This window comes from Phragmites australis, chromosome 4 (assembly GCF_958298935.1).
Source record: "Phragmites australis chromosome 4, lpPhrAust1.1, whole genome shotgun sequence".
Classification (NCBI taxonomy): domain Eukaryota; kingdom Viridiplantae; phylum Streptophyta; class Magnoliopsida; order Poales; family Poaceae; genus Phragmites; species Phragmites australis.
Window position 1 is genome coordinate 34,750,406 of NC_084924.1, and position 14,957 is coordinate 34,765,362.

The window sequence follows — 14,957 nt, forward strand, 5'->3', positions numbered from 1 at the left end:
TCAGGATTTTTTTCGGAGTACTGGAGCTGCCGGCTACTGCAATACCTAGAAATCTCAAGCAAATATTGTACTGCTTACCCTCAATTCTAGCTGGAACTGATCCAATACCAAAATTTAGGAAAACTGATGCCAATCGACCAATGTTGATATTAAAAGATGGTTTAAAACTTCCGTTTACCTTTTGTACTGTCCCTGCTGTTGATCTGTGCTTTCAGATGAAAAATGGGTCTAGTGACTTGCTCTTTTTTCTTTCAGGGTAGTAAGTCAGGACCTTGTGAAGTCAGAGGGGAACATTTTTTTGTGAGATCTAACGGCTCACCAGGCTCTGAGCTGATGAAACACCGTGGCCTACATGTGTTCGCAAAAAAAAAAAAAAATCCTTTTTAATGTGTTAAGTTGTATCACATCTAAGATAGCAGTAAGCTGCCAGTCATCAGTAAATCATATAATCCCTTTCAGATCATATAATTGTATGTTTACGACGCTCATTCTAAATGCATGTCTAGTGACCTAGAAATAGAATGAACAATCTCAAAAAAGAAAAATAAATAGAATCAACCATCTCAAAAAAGAAAAAGAAATAGAATGGACCTAGTGCTTCAAATTGAATTAGATACATATGTACAAGTGATTTTAATACGTATGATTACAGTATTTCCTTTTTTAAAGTACAAATGATGGAGTTTATGATTAAGTACTATCAAGAGCTTTGTTGGAGAGCTATCCTCTGAATTCTGAAGGAGTATTTTGACGGTGGGAAACATATGAGGTGGCCTGACACTCCTAGCTTTTCTTTTGCACGCAGCTTTAAAATATTTTTTCTAAACGCAATTCCTTATATGTCACTGCAGATTCCCTTTATCTTTTCCACTATCTCACTGACCCAACTTGTCATTTACAGAGGAGGGATTTCGTAAAATTACAGTGGCATGTCCAAGATGTGCTAGCGTGTCCAAGGATCCAAAGTCAATCAATATTCTGAGTAATTTTGAGACATGTTTTTCTTTATTCTGATTATGAATTTTAGCCCTAAAAGCAAAAGCAAAAACAAAAAACAAATGGTCACAATATAAAAACTGATTATCATAATTTATAAGTCAAGTTGTACTATAAAATCCTATAATCCACAATTTGATAAGAAGAAACTTCCACGGATTCTACGATTAGATCCTCATGATCTAGAACTAAAGCAAAATACTCTATCTATTTCAATGTAAGGTGCGTTTGACTCGGTACGGACCCATTTTGTATGGGTCATTCCTGGTATGTAGCTCGCTTGGAGCAATAGAAAAAGAATAAAGCATCAAGCTAGGTCGAGTATCTTCCTTCATGGGGAAAGTTTAGCTTGAAATCTCTATTTGATTGACTCTCCAGTCCTAAATAGAAATGTTTTGTAGTGCTAGCAGGAATGCAAGTGAATGAATCCAATCCCATCTTCATCGGAAGAAGTAGAAGTAGCACGTAACTCGGAAAGAAAAAACCTCTGTCGGCACAAAGTTCAAACTTTTCAAATCAATGCGATGAATACAAACAATTTCCTATTGAAATCAAAGCGAAAACTAAAAAGGAAACGTTTCTGTGTTCATTAGGAACCTAGCTCTTTCCTTTCCCTCTTTATTATTCAACTAGTGGAACGTAAGTGACGGATCAAATGCTTTCGAATGAACTACACAATGGAATTGAGGAAGGCAACATAGTCTAAGATAACAGAATGGAACAACAACCAATGAGTAAGTTGTGGGTTTGGATGGAATCTCGCAAAAGAAGAGTACGCATGCTAGCATGGGAAACTTCTACTTTTGACCTCTCGATCTGCTGATGGATCGGGTAGTTCAAGTTTTCGACCAATTCACTAAGGGATATTTTAGTTGCTTTTGGATTCCAGCAAACGGAGGCCGTTAAGTCAAAGCCGTAGCGCTCATTCTTCTGGTCTCTCTCTGCCCCCACCCCAAAACTGGCCCACGACACAACGTCCATTCGTTTCGTGTGAGGGAAGGCAACGAAGTTCAGTTCGAAAGACCACAATCATCAGATAGGCGAGAATAAGGTAGGTTTCTGAGGTTGTTTTTCATCGCTAGGGCGATCAGTGAAACTTGGTAGGTATGGGCTGGGACCCATGGAGGCTTTTTCTAAAGTAGGTCAATGTGATATGCATTCTTTTTGCAGAGCATGTGGGCCTGCAGAAGCAGGTGGAGAAGCTCATGCCGTTCACCCTCCATTGTGCCCAATTCAAATCCACAGTCATCTACTACATGACCACGAGAGTTATGTTGGTGACTTGGTTCTTTCTTTCCTTTTCTGGAGAGAGATTTCTATCAAACAATTAAAATAAAACACACAATGCTGAAACCACCTATAAAAATAACATCATAAAACAAAAATAATGTCGTGAAACATATCAAACATGACGGACTGTAACATCCTGAGTTTTAAGCATGTTAATTAACTACAAATTTCGCTACAAATTAAAAAAAATTATGATTAATTAGCTAGCTAAGGTTAGAAAAATAGGCATATAAATGTATATATACCGGTATATATACATTCATATGTGTATTAAGTATGTTAAGTTGACTAGGAGTCCCAAGATGCATTAGAGTCAAATTCAAAATAGTCCTTGCATTGAGTTTGTTCATATACTTTGGTTTGAGGTTTTTATGGTTCTTTGTGTGGAGATTGAAATTGAATGTCTCTCAATTTTAAATCTATTCTTAGATTCTATTTCAGCTCAAATCCAATTCGAATTCAATTCCTTTGATTCAAATCATTTTCAAAAATCCCAAGATCTAAATCCAAGATCACAATTCAAATATGTTTATTTGAATTGATCCTAATCCAAAATCAAATCTCATCTTAGAATTTAAACCCAAACATCATTTCTTTTCCTTCTTCTCATTTCTCACCCAAGCCTAATTTTTCCCTTTCTTCTCGGGCCGTCTCCCCTTTCCTTCCACTCTGATTTGGCCCGAGCGCTAGTCGGCTCAACCTTCTTTCCTCCCTCCCTTTTCCCTCCCACGTGCTCGGCCCACCAGGTGCGCTGCCAGCCCAACCGCGCCAGCGCGCACTCGCCCGCGCCCAAGCACGCGCGACCGTCCACGTGTCGACCATCCCGCTGTCACCCACGCACCCTTTCCCCTCTCCTTCCTCCAGCGCAACACCGCGCCGACTGCCGTTTTCCTCTCTAGGGAAAAAAAATCCATGACTGGCCTCCACGCCCTTACTTTCTCTCTTCGCCCTTCTCTCTCTCCGCCCATGCTCGTGTACCCATGCCTCTGTGTTGCGCGACTTTCGCGCCCGCGCAAGCACATGGATGGCGCAGAGCGCCTGTACCGTGGGAAAAACGGTGGGCGCCACCTCGCCGCTGCGCTGCCCACCGACTTCCGCCCGACGCCAGAGCGATCGTCGCCTCTCTGCTCACCTCTCCCATTTATAAATAGCGCAGCCCGATCTTTCTCTCTATCTTTCTCCATTTCGTCTCACCACTGCGCTGCCTCCATCGCCATTCTCGCTACCGCAGCTCATCGTTGTCGATCCGCCACCCGTGTGCTGCCCAGGAGCTCAAGGGTACCACCATCGCCCCTGTGTCGCTCTCCGTTGGCCGGAAGCTCAACAGTCCAAGCCGGAGCTAAGCCGCTTCGCTGCCAACGTGTCAACTCTCCGCCGGCCGCCGTCCCACTTCTCGCCGTCAATGAGCACGGTGAGCATCCCGGGCCCGTAGCACCCCCTCTTAGATAGCGTGTAGTCACCCCCGTGCTCTCTCTTGACCAGTTGCCGTGCGCCGCCGTGTGTTTGTCTTCCACTGCCGGGCTTTTGCTCATCGCTGACGTGCTGGTGCTCCGTGTGTGTGGTCGTCCATCGTGCCGTGATACCTAGGGGCCTCAGGCCCCTTTTCTTTGCAGGTTGGCTCTTCCCAATGCAGGGGAGGTGCTGCCCGATTTTTCCTGTGCCGTTGCCCCCTCTTCGGCCCTGTCTGGTACCGCTTCCGCCGTCGGTCGCCGACGTTGAACCCACCACTGAGTCCGCCGTGTTGTGTAGATCCTTGGCGTGGAATTCCAGTTGCGAAACCTTGGCCGGAACGCATTGTGGCCGAGCCTTCTGGCGAACTCCACCGCAATCCCTCGTCGCTACTGTTCTCTCCCCCTTCTCCACCATGCATCCGCGAACGCACGTGGCCGGGCTCACCCGCGCGCCACGCGGCCTGGCCTGCAGGCCTAGCTCGGCCCAGTAGCAGCCGACCTACCAAGCTGGCCCAGCCGCCCATAGGTGCGCCCCCTATGAGCTAGCCCAGCTTCGCAGCCTGCTAAGCCACCCAGCCCAAACTGTGCAGCCTAAGGCCCAGCCCAGCCCATCTAGACCCAGACCCGGTCTAATCTGGGCCCAGCTCGACCCAGTTGGGGTATTGTTCATGTGGGTCCCACCAAATCACTGTTCATATGGGCCCAAGCTACTGTTCAGTGGGACCCCCTATGGGCCCCACCTATGAATAGTGTTATTTCATAATTTCTTGATTTAATTTAGATTAAATCTTCCGGGAATCACAACTTCTCTGTTCTTGCTCCGATTTCGGTGATTTTTTGCCGAAATTCATCTAAAATCAAGATCTATTCATCCATCACATTGTGGTATCTATTAGGACTCATTTAGCTTTCTATTGGTGTTATTCGATTCTTCTCTAGTATAGCCAGTTATTGATCATAGCTGTAATTGCAGAAGCACACGAGTTCTGCGAGTGCTACGCATGAAGCATCTGGAGTGAGAAGAATCCTGACTACAACCAAGACTTTGAAGAGAACTTCAGAGAAGGCAAGTCCTATCTCCTTGATCATATTGAACCTATGTTTTCAACTAATCTACACGATCAACTAAAACTGAACTTATATCGTATGTGCTATGTAATACGCTTTTACAAACTCCTTGTAGTTGTTAATCCTATTGAACACTTACTATGCCGTAAATGTTATCATCCAAAATACATATCACCTAGGTTTACCTATTATTATCTATATTAATGACAGACGACGTCTTGATATCTGGCATGTTTAGGATTGAATACATCTCCTCAGAGCCATCACTTTTAAAACACCTCTCCTCGGAGATAAGATTATTGTTATCAATGATAACTCATATACCATGAATCCTTGATGGTTGTGAATTCCGTGATGGTTGTGAAATCCTTGATGTCATGTGGGATGTGGAGGGTGATGTGAAAAAGTGGGTGAAAACTGTTTTAGCGGGGGCAGGTGAAGTAGTACTCTGAATGAGGATGCTCCTAGGGGCTTGAGTCACCTCTGTGGTGTTCACTGCCAGAAGATACCCGCCTCGACTGTTTAAGGATTGAGTTAATTGCCTCGACATGCTTAGCCACCCCCATGCAACCATGTGTCATGAATGAGTAGGACTTGACTTTTCTTTCGCCAGACTGAGTTAGGCACAATACTAGAAGGCTAAAAGCAACGAGAGACCAAGTATCCATCTGTCCCTCTATCTAAAGGTTTCATGAATTGGCCTAGGCTTAAAAAGGAGCTGGCCTTCAGTACATGGCCTTTAGGACTTGGGGTGTCTCGTAGAAAAGCCCGACATGAAAGATGTTTGGAGGGTCTCGGTATGATTCGCTACTCCACTTGCAACAGTTGGAGGCTGAGCATATCGCGTGAGTATAGTGTACAACCTCTGCAAAGTGTAAATTTATTTGAATAGCCGTGTCCATGGTTATGGACATGCGAAGCATGATCCAATTGACTAGACTTCGGGTGTGTGTGTCTTAACGAGTGAGTGTGTGGACTAGATGTCCGTGTGATGAGGTTCCTGGCTCGATTTGCCAGAAGTTGTGTGGTACTAGAGGTATACCAGATTTGATAGTAGAGACTGTGAAGTGAGGTGTAGCTTCTCCTAGGACCGAAAAACCTCCAAATAAAGCTTGTTATCTGGTTTTAAACTATTTAAATTGTTTTAAAGTCAATAATAAATGATATAATTGAATACTGTGAGAAACCGTCCAAATAGTATTCTAATTAATCATCAGGAGGATCATTATTCATAATCACAACCTTAGTGATTAACCAGAATACCATTCCGGTAGTCCCGGCACATGTTTTATACTCAAGATCGGAACACATGCCTTTCCAACATGCATATTACAACATAGCTTAAGAAAGAGCGAGTAATTCAAGTTATATTACAAATTCTTAAGCATGCAACCATTTGCAACAGTTTACACAAAGAGAAACTACGCAGCGAAAAATAAAATCTTAACAACAGCAAAAGGAGAGTGGAACCATATGCCCTTAGACTCCACCCCAAAAGCTACGTCTCACCAGAGTAGGATACACTACTCTTGCCCACCACCTGCATCGGCGGGCACGAAGTAGCCAAACAACGCATCACCCTCACTAGTAGAACCTGAAAGCATAGGCATAAGTACGAAGGTACTCGCAAGACTTAATCCATATAGAGCACATATACGTAGCTCGACTCCAAGGATTATACATTGAGTTGTTAGCAAGAGTAGGCTACAAGGTTAAGTCAAACATATGTGGTAAGCAACCTAGACACATATGTGTAAGCATCTATACTTAACTCCAAAAACAACTACCTTTCTACCCTGTAAACCACAACTTGAACATGTATGTATAGCAACCATAGTATCTCACCAACAAACCACCAACCAAAACAATCATACCATAACATTATCTCACATTCATAAACTCTACGACTGATACAAATAAAACAATAGCATGCTCATGACCGAGAGCGCGGCAATTCGAATTGTTCTTACACCCTGTAGGGGGGTACAACTTTACCCACACGACTTGAGGACCATTCGGCTTGTGCTACTCACGAAAGTGCACACAAGGGGGTACTCGAGTCAACCTTTCTCATACCCGGAACCACCCACTTGCAATGCCCCTATGGCACCGGGGTTACCATGAGCGTGTCCCGGACACCTTCGGCTCCCCGCCACCTTGCTTCTCCTTTTCTTTTTCTCTTATGCGTCATAGAGCCGCAAGGCAAGTGACGGCACGGCATATGATAATCGGCTTACCTTACCTTTAGATCAGCATGTGGTGAGTACAATAAGTGCTAGAGCCAATTGTTCTGACGGACGGCCTTAAACGATGCAAGCGGTCTATGGCATCCGAGTTCCTCTCCCGAACTACCCAGAGGACTCCTCCTGGGCAGAAGATACCCCTAACACCGCTCACATCTCGCCTCAATCTCACATCTCAACCATCCATCTCAACATCATCTTTGTATCTGTAAACAGTGATTGAGCCATAAGCTCGCGAACAACGGTAGCACCGTCGCTCGACTTCTACCGAGGACCTAAGCATTGTTAAGTATTTCGAATAATCCTTGAAGCTAGACACAACTATATCATCAAGGCTACAAGGATAAGGATTCATCAATAAGTCAAGATAGAGATAATACATCAACATAGGTTCTACCCATATCAGCCTGACACTGGACTCAACACATGCAAACATACATAAAGCATAATTTATCAATTTTAGACTCCATTTAATTTGAACAAAGGGTGCAATATGCTTAGATGCTTGCCTTGCTGCTCCGAGGTTTGCCTGATACTTCCCGAACAGAACTTGCGGAAGTGGTGTGCCTCGGTGTCACCCTCGATCACACTCGCGTCACGCTCCGGTTCTTCGTTCACTACTAACATGAGGGTGATTATTTTTAATGATTAGGGAAACAATCAACAAGATTTACAAAATTGATTTCATCAATTTTGGTGTTACCAATATTTAAATATGGATTAATAAAGCTCAAACCTATTTTTATTAACCCATGCAATTTAAATACACATTTCATAGCTCCCAGTATTTTTAACATGTAGATACTGATCATATAAACCTAACAAAATTAGTTTCATGATTTTTGGAACTATATACAGTTTTCTATGTATTTTACAACTTTCAGCCGAATTGTGTGTTGAACCAAAACTCGGTCAAGCACGCCGGCGGCCAAACGGAGGGTGGCCATCGATGGCAAACAATGGCAAACAGCGGCAATCAACGGCGGCGGCTCAGTCAAGCACGTCGGTGGCCAAACGACGGCGTAATTGACCCAGCCGAGCACTCCTACAGCATCTACGTAGGCACGTGGACTCAATGGCGCGGCCAGTTTCCGACGGGCCCTACGGTGGCCCGGCCGGCAGCATGCGCCGAGGTGGCAGCCGTGAGTGGCTCACGCGGAGAAATGCGCCGGCGAGTGGCTCACGCGGAGAAGCGCGTCGGCATAGGCAAAAGGGAAGACTGCGCGTGCAAAGGGTTCAAGAGATCGCGGGGAAGCTCACCACGGTGTCGGTTGGGCCGGAGAGGCGGTGGCTCGATAGCTCGGCGGTGAGGTGCGGAACTCGACCGTCGGAGATGAAGAAGAAGGCGCGTGCGCGCGAAATCCGGCTGGGAAGGGTGGGGTCTCGGAGGGGAAACAACTGGGGGGTGTTTCGGAGGCCTTCCTCCTCGCTTCACATGGCTCGGGCTCGAGGGAGCTCGTCGGTGGCGTGGCAGATTTGGCAGCGGCGTGGTGCTGCACTCTGCTCCGCTCTGTGCGCGCGGCTGAGTGAGAGACGGAGCAGCGAGAGGCCAAGGGGAAGGAGATAAGGGCGACACTAGCACCTCGGGAAGGAGCACGGCGCCGTGCTCAACTTGCTGGCGACGTGGCTGGCCTCCAAAGTCAGCAAAATCGGCGGCTGCCCAGAGCGGTGCTCGGCGAGAGGGGAGGTGAGAGGCAGAGAGAGGGATGACAGGTGGGGCCAATGAACAGTGACTGACTAAAGAAAAATATCACCTCCACTTTTTGTGTGAAACTACAATCTATATGCAACCCATTTTATCTAGTTTGACCAATAATGCCTGAGCCAATTTCAAATTAAAATCCTCCAAAGATGCTGCCTTTTCTAACTTGTGGTAATTTTTATGCCTTCAAAACCATCCCTAAAAAATTGGAAAAATTCATTCATATTCTTCATATTGCATGGACTAATTTCTAAAATTATTTCCACCACTATGTTGTATAGCAATATTGTGAGTTGCTTAACAATGCACCAATTAACATTGATTTTCACAAATTATGTTTAACTGAAAATGCATGCTCATAAATCACCAAAACAATTAAGCATGATGCCAATGATGTTTATGATGCTTAATGACATGCTTAAGCCATTTGGGCTATTACAAAACTCGCCCCTTAAAAGAATCTTGTCCCGAGATTCGGGTGAAGCGCGGGGAAGAGAGCAGGGAAAAAGGGTTTCTAGGACTGAAACGATAATGGCATCACTAGATGATACAACTGTGTTGCACGGCACATTTCCTAGACCTCGAGAAAAGTCCCAGGTTTCTTAGTGCTATATTCACCTAGACAAGTTAATCTTATAACAAGGGTATCACAAGATAACTAGGTAGGTGTCAGGTGAGTGACTGTGGGGTCATCATCTTTTCTCATCTCAGTTCACTGACATGACAAAGTTACAACCTCCATTTATATTCATGAGAGATCAAAGGTAAGGGTGGTCTCCTTGGTGACTTGATGGTGATTGTGTACATATATCAGAAAAACAGGAATACCAGATTCCTACTAACCCACGGGTGGTGTGGGCAAAATGACAGAACTTTCATCTACACAAGGTGGAAGCATCTCAACATCACGCAGGGTGTTTCATGACGTCTTTATTACCATAGTACCATCTACACGCGGTGAGGAATAGAAACTAGTGCAACCCTCACAATTTGGAGAAAAACTCGGGATAATCGGCACGAAGCCGATCCTCACGTTCCCACGTCGCTTCGCCTTCGGAGTGATTACTCCACTGAACCTTGAGAAACTTAATTGACTTGCGCCACGTCTTCCATTCGGCTTCCTCAAGAATACGAATCGGATGTTCGCAATAGGAGAGATCCGGCTGCAATTCTTGGTTTGCAACTTCAATGACCTCGGTTGGGACTCGAAGACATTTCTTCAATTGAGATACATGGAAGACGTTGTACACGGCGGAGAGGGACGGAGGCAAGTCCAACTGATAGGCCACCTGGCCACGCCGAGCAACGATTTGAAATGGATCAACATAGCGAGGTGCTAGCTTCCCTTTGACTTGAAAGCGTCGAACCCCTTTAAGAGGCGACACCTTAAGATAGATAAAATCCCCAATCTCAAACACAAGATCTCGTCTGCGGCTATCCGCATAGCTCTTTTGTCGGGAGTATATCTTGAAGTAGTATAGGGCTTGCTAAGTACCTTCCGTACCCATTATTGCTGTCATTCAGATGAGAAAGCCGATGCTAACTTCGCCGGAGATGAAGGCATGGATGAAGAATAGTCTTATAAGTCGCGCCTGCACCCTAAGCTGTTTGTGACTTGGGCTTTTGCTTTCTGTTGTGTTTTGTTAGCTTCTCAGCCAGATTTGTAATACACAGTATGAGTTGTAACTTTTTTACTCTGTAACCTTAATACTTATGTACGAAGTTGATTGTGATACTACAACTATTATACTGTGCATATTAGCTACTTAATCCAGAGACTGATACAGGAGACACAGGAGATCTCGGGATCTGGGTCATACACGGACTACATACCATCATGAATTGTTTTAATCTATCAATGTAATTAACGTTATCTATTATGGAATGGGCTTTCTAAATTACAATTCTCATCTTAATTTGATATGTTTGGGATTGGATTGTGACGTGTTACTTGGAAGCTTATGCATGAGTAGTTCACCCTTGCAATCAAACCATTTTGCCCCCGTGAGCATGTTCTGAGGCTCGAAAATCTGAAAGCAGGAAAGAGATATACATATTAGCAGTAGTGCAGTATAGGTTAATGAAATATATGGCAAAAATCTAAAATTAGACAACATATATAAGTATATTTACCAAAATAGATAATATATTATCCTATTTATAAATTTAGCATCCGTATTCAACGTATCATTTACCGAAAATAGATTTTCGGTACACTGTACGCCGAAAAACCCATATTCGGCACACTGTGTGGCGAATCAACCGTATTCGCCACACGGTGTGCCGAATATGGGTTACAGTGGCATATTCGGCACACAGTGTACCGAATATGACCAGGTCCGTGGTTTTTCGACGTACGGTGTACCGGAATTCTATTTTTGGTAAAAAATGTGTCGAATACGAATACTAAAATTGTAAATACGATAACATATTATCTATTTATGTAAATATGCTCATATATATTGTATAATTTTAGATTTTGCCCCGAAACATGTACGTCATGAAGTTTTTGAATCATGGTCTGATCTCTGAACTCTGAAGTAGACAGAAACACACATGATTATTTTTTTTTACAGAAAGGATGGAAGTCACGGACATACAGTGCTAGTAGTAGTACGGGTGTGGCTTAGCCCAAAACTTTTTCAGCCTTCCAGGCTACCTACCAGTCTACCACACCGACTGTAGAGAAATTGATTTTCTATAGTGCATCTCAAAATACATTTTATTCCTTCCTCCTCTAAGTTCTTTTTAGACGTTGATATAGGTATCCTTATGGCATCTATAGGACACTGAACAAGATCATAAAAAATCTACTAACAATTCGACCTAATGTGTATGTATTATAACTTTTTTTTGAAAGATCACAGCGAGCTAGAGCTTCAACCGAGCATATATATAAATAACAAGAGAATCGATCCATTTTATAAGAGAAATCAGGTTAAAAACTTTAACAAATAAGAAAATTTGCCAGCCAACTTAGAGACGATAATACAACATCAACTCGAACAGAACAACGCTCACACCAAATAGCACAATCAGACAACAAACAAGTTCAACATAACTCAACTCGCGCGCAAACCAACCAAATATCCGTCTCCCTCACAACTCGATCGGTGGAGCCCTGCTCCCACACCGTACCTCTCTATCACATAAGTCGGCAGCGCGTCGCTTCAGAGGAGCGCGCACTGGACCAAATTGTTGTCGTGAAATGCCAATCCAGAATGAAGAACCACCGTAAATTGAGGACGTAGGGGTAAACCTACAGAAGAAGCCGGTGGTACATAGTGAAGAGAGCAGGGGCTTCTCGAAGCGATGCCTTTAGGAAGGTAACGACATCAATGCCGTCGTCACCTATCCGGACACCCAAACAGGGTTTTCACCAGGAGAATTATCTAGGGCAGAGGAGACGCGATAATGTTTCCTCTAGGGAGGAAATGACGCACGAGGGCGCCAAAGACATTGGCACTAGCAAGCCAGGCAGAGCTTCATTCGTGGCTCCCCACCCCGGAAACCTACATGAGCCATGCAACCCTCGTCGAGGCCACGCCTGGCCTGAATCGGACGCCAAGGCTCCATCCCCGCAACAACTCACCCCCTCCCTTACCCTGAAGAAGCCCCTAGGTTGTCGCAGTTGGCCCGTCGTAAGAGGAAGGAAACCAGTGCCATCCCAAACCAAGGGGTGTCGGTAGGGGGAGGAGAAGCTTAGCTGGCGCGGAGCACCAACGACGCCAACCAGGTGCATCACAACGCGACAGAGCTTAACCAGAGGCTAGGTGACCGGGCAAAGCCCACACAAAGCAAGACATGCACCGCCACTCCACCTACAGATCGTGCACGAAGGCACGAGCACATAAAACCATTAGGGCGATGAGAGGAGCTCCGGTCGATGTTTCGTGTGGGTTCAACGATGGTGGGAGTAGGATGAAGGGAGGAGACGGACACACGGGAAGTCGAAGGATGCGGGAGCAGGGCCGCCTCACAGGTGGCAACCATGGCAACACACCGACGAGGCTGTGCAGCGCACCAGGCCCCATGCGCCGACCACGGCCACCAGCAAGCCGATCCGCACTAATAGGTGCCGGCTCGGTCGTAGGTCCCACACAACCTCCTGCCATGCCACAGCGTAAGCCGCGCACAGCCTTGACATAGTAACGCACGCGCGTGGAATGCCACGAAGAAGATGGCACCACGCACCTCCACGCCACAACCCCAGCAGAGCGTGGCCTCATCGGTGCCATAGTACCCGTGCCGCATAGATCGCAGAGCTACCAGTGCCCCTCTTCATCCCATCCCTCACTGCAGACACGACGCTAGACCTCACCGTAGCTTGCTGCCCATGAACCTCAACGCCAAAACACACTACCCCAGCTGAGGCCTCCATGAACCACCTCAGTGATGACCTCCACATGTGGATCTAGCCCGCAACTGTGCAGATCCGGGCAGCCGAAGCAGATCCCGGTCGACATCGGCAGGATCCACGGCCACCACATCAAAATATACAACAGAAAACACCTAAAAAAGGGAGGGGAGGGTAGGGGAGGGGGAGGGAAAAGCTAGGGACTGGGCATCATGGAGGCGGCGGAGGCAGCCAACGAGGTTCGGGCGGCAGGGAGGCTTGGCAGCAGGGTGTTTTCACCTCGCGTGTCACCCCGCAAGGAGGCACTGAGGGGATGTGCTACGTTAGATACTATGTATTGCAACTCAAACCGTGGCCTTCACTCATACAACATTGATGACACACTAGTTGAACTAGACACTGGTGGGCCTCCCATGATTTTTTTAATTCTAGCCTTTTTTTAATTCATATTTTAATAACAACATGTGGAAAACTGAAATTATAGGAACTAGCTCTTTAGTCACACCAAAGTAGGGATGGCAATTTCGCCCATCGGGTCGGGTCCCCGAGGGTTTTGGACCCGATGAGGGCGGGTTCGGGTGGAAAATCGACCGTGCGGGGCTGTCGGGTTAGGTCCCGACCCAAACCAAGTTTGGGTGCCGGTGCCACCCAAAATTCGAAGATAAGATGGACGACTCGGGTGGGTTCAGGTGCGGGCGCCACGTGTTGGTGTGGCAACGGGAGGGTGCATGTCGGTGCAGGCGCAGGTCGACACGGGACAACGAGAGAGAGTAGGACGCGTGGCAGCGCGGGAGGGCGTGGGAAGGCCGGAGGCCGCGGGACGGCAGGAGGGAGCAGGACGCATGGCAACACAGGCTTGGGAGGGCGCGTGACAGCGGGACATGTGGCAGCACAGGCGCGGAACTTGTGGCGGCTCGAGTGTGGTAGGGCGCGGGAGCGAGCAGTGCATGCTGGCATGGGTGTGGGCATGGGACTACGGGGCGAGCGAGCTAGCTAGATGGGGGAATGCGGCGTGCCACACGCAGGGGAGGGAGAGGTGGGCCGGGGGTACTCGGGTCTCCGCCGGGTCTCGGGTCCCCGCTGGGGCCGGGGTGGATGCTGTTTTGCACCCAATATATATTTTGGGGTTGGGTCAGGTTTGTGAACTCGGGTTTAAGGTCGGGTGTGGCCAGGCCAAACTTGATGGGGGAAGACCCGTTGCCACCCTACGCCAAAGTGAATGGTGTGACTTACCAATGTGGTTACGTGACATGCATTGGCGTGACCAAAGTGGCCATGTTGGCGGCAGCCTCGTTGCCTTTACACGTGGGCCAACGTGGCAGTCTTGAGTCTCGCCATAGGGGTTAGCGCGATCGCTGTCATGCCAACCTATTTGGCGCGACTCAGCTGCATACAGAGGGTCGCTTCCTCCCCCTCCCCCGATCACCCTCCTCTCTCTCCTCCTCCTCCTTCTAGCCTGACAGCCTTACTTTTACCTCTCTTCCCTATCCTCTGAATCCTTCACCAAATCCACGATTTCGGATCCAAATCAAAGGAGATTTCACCAGGGATTGCTCATTGAAGGTAAATACTCCATTGCATCCATTCAATTTTGATTTTCTCCATAGTTTTAGATGGTTTTGGGCTAGCTAGGGTTTGGAGATTAGGTGATGAAAATGTTGAAATTTGGTTGGATTAGCTATTGGTTGTTTGTTGTTGTTCAATGCTTAATGTAGCATGTTTATTATGCTTGTGCGTAGACCATTTACTCTTCTAGGTTGTGTTACAAAATTGACCAGTCAATATGGTAACCAAGTTTAGTGCATAGGATTTGGTAGTGTTAAATGTAAAAGCTTTTGGGGCATGTCAAA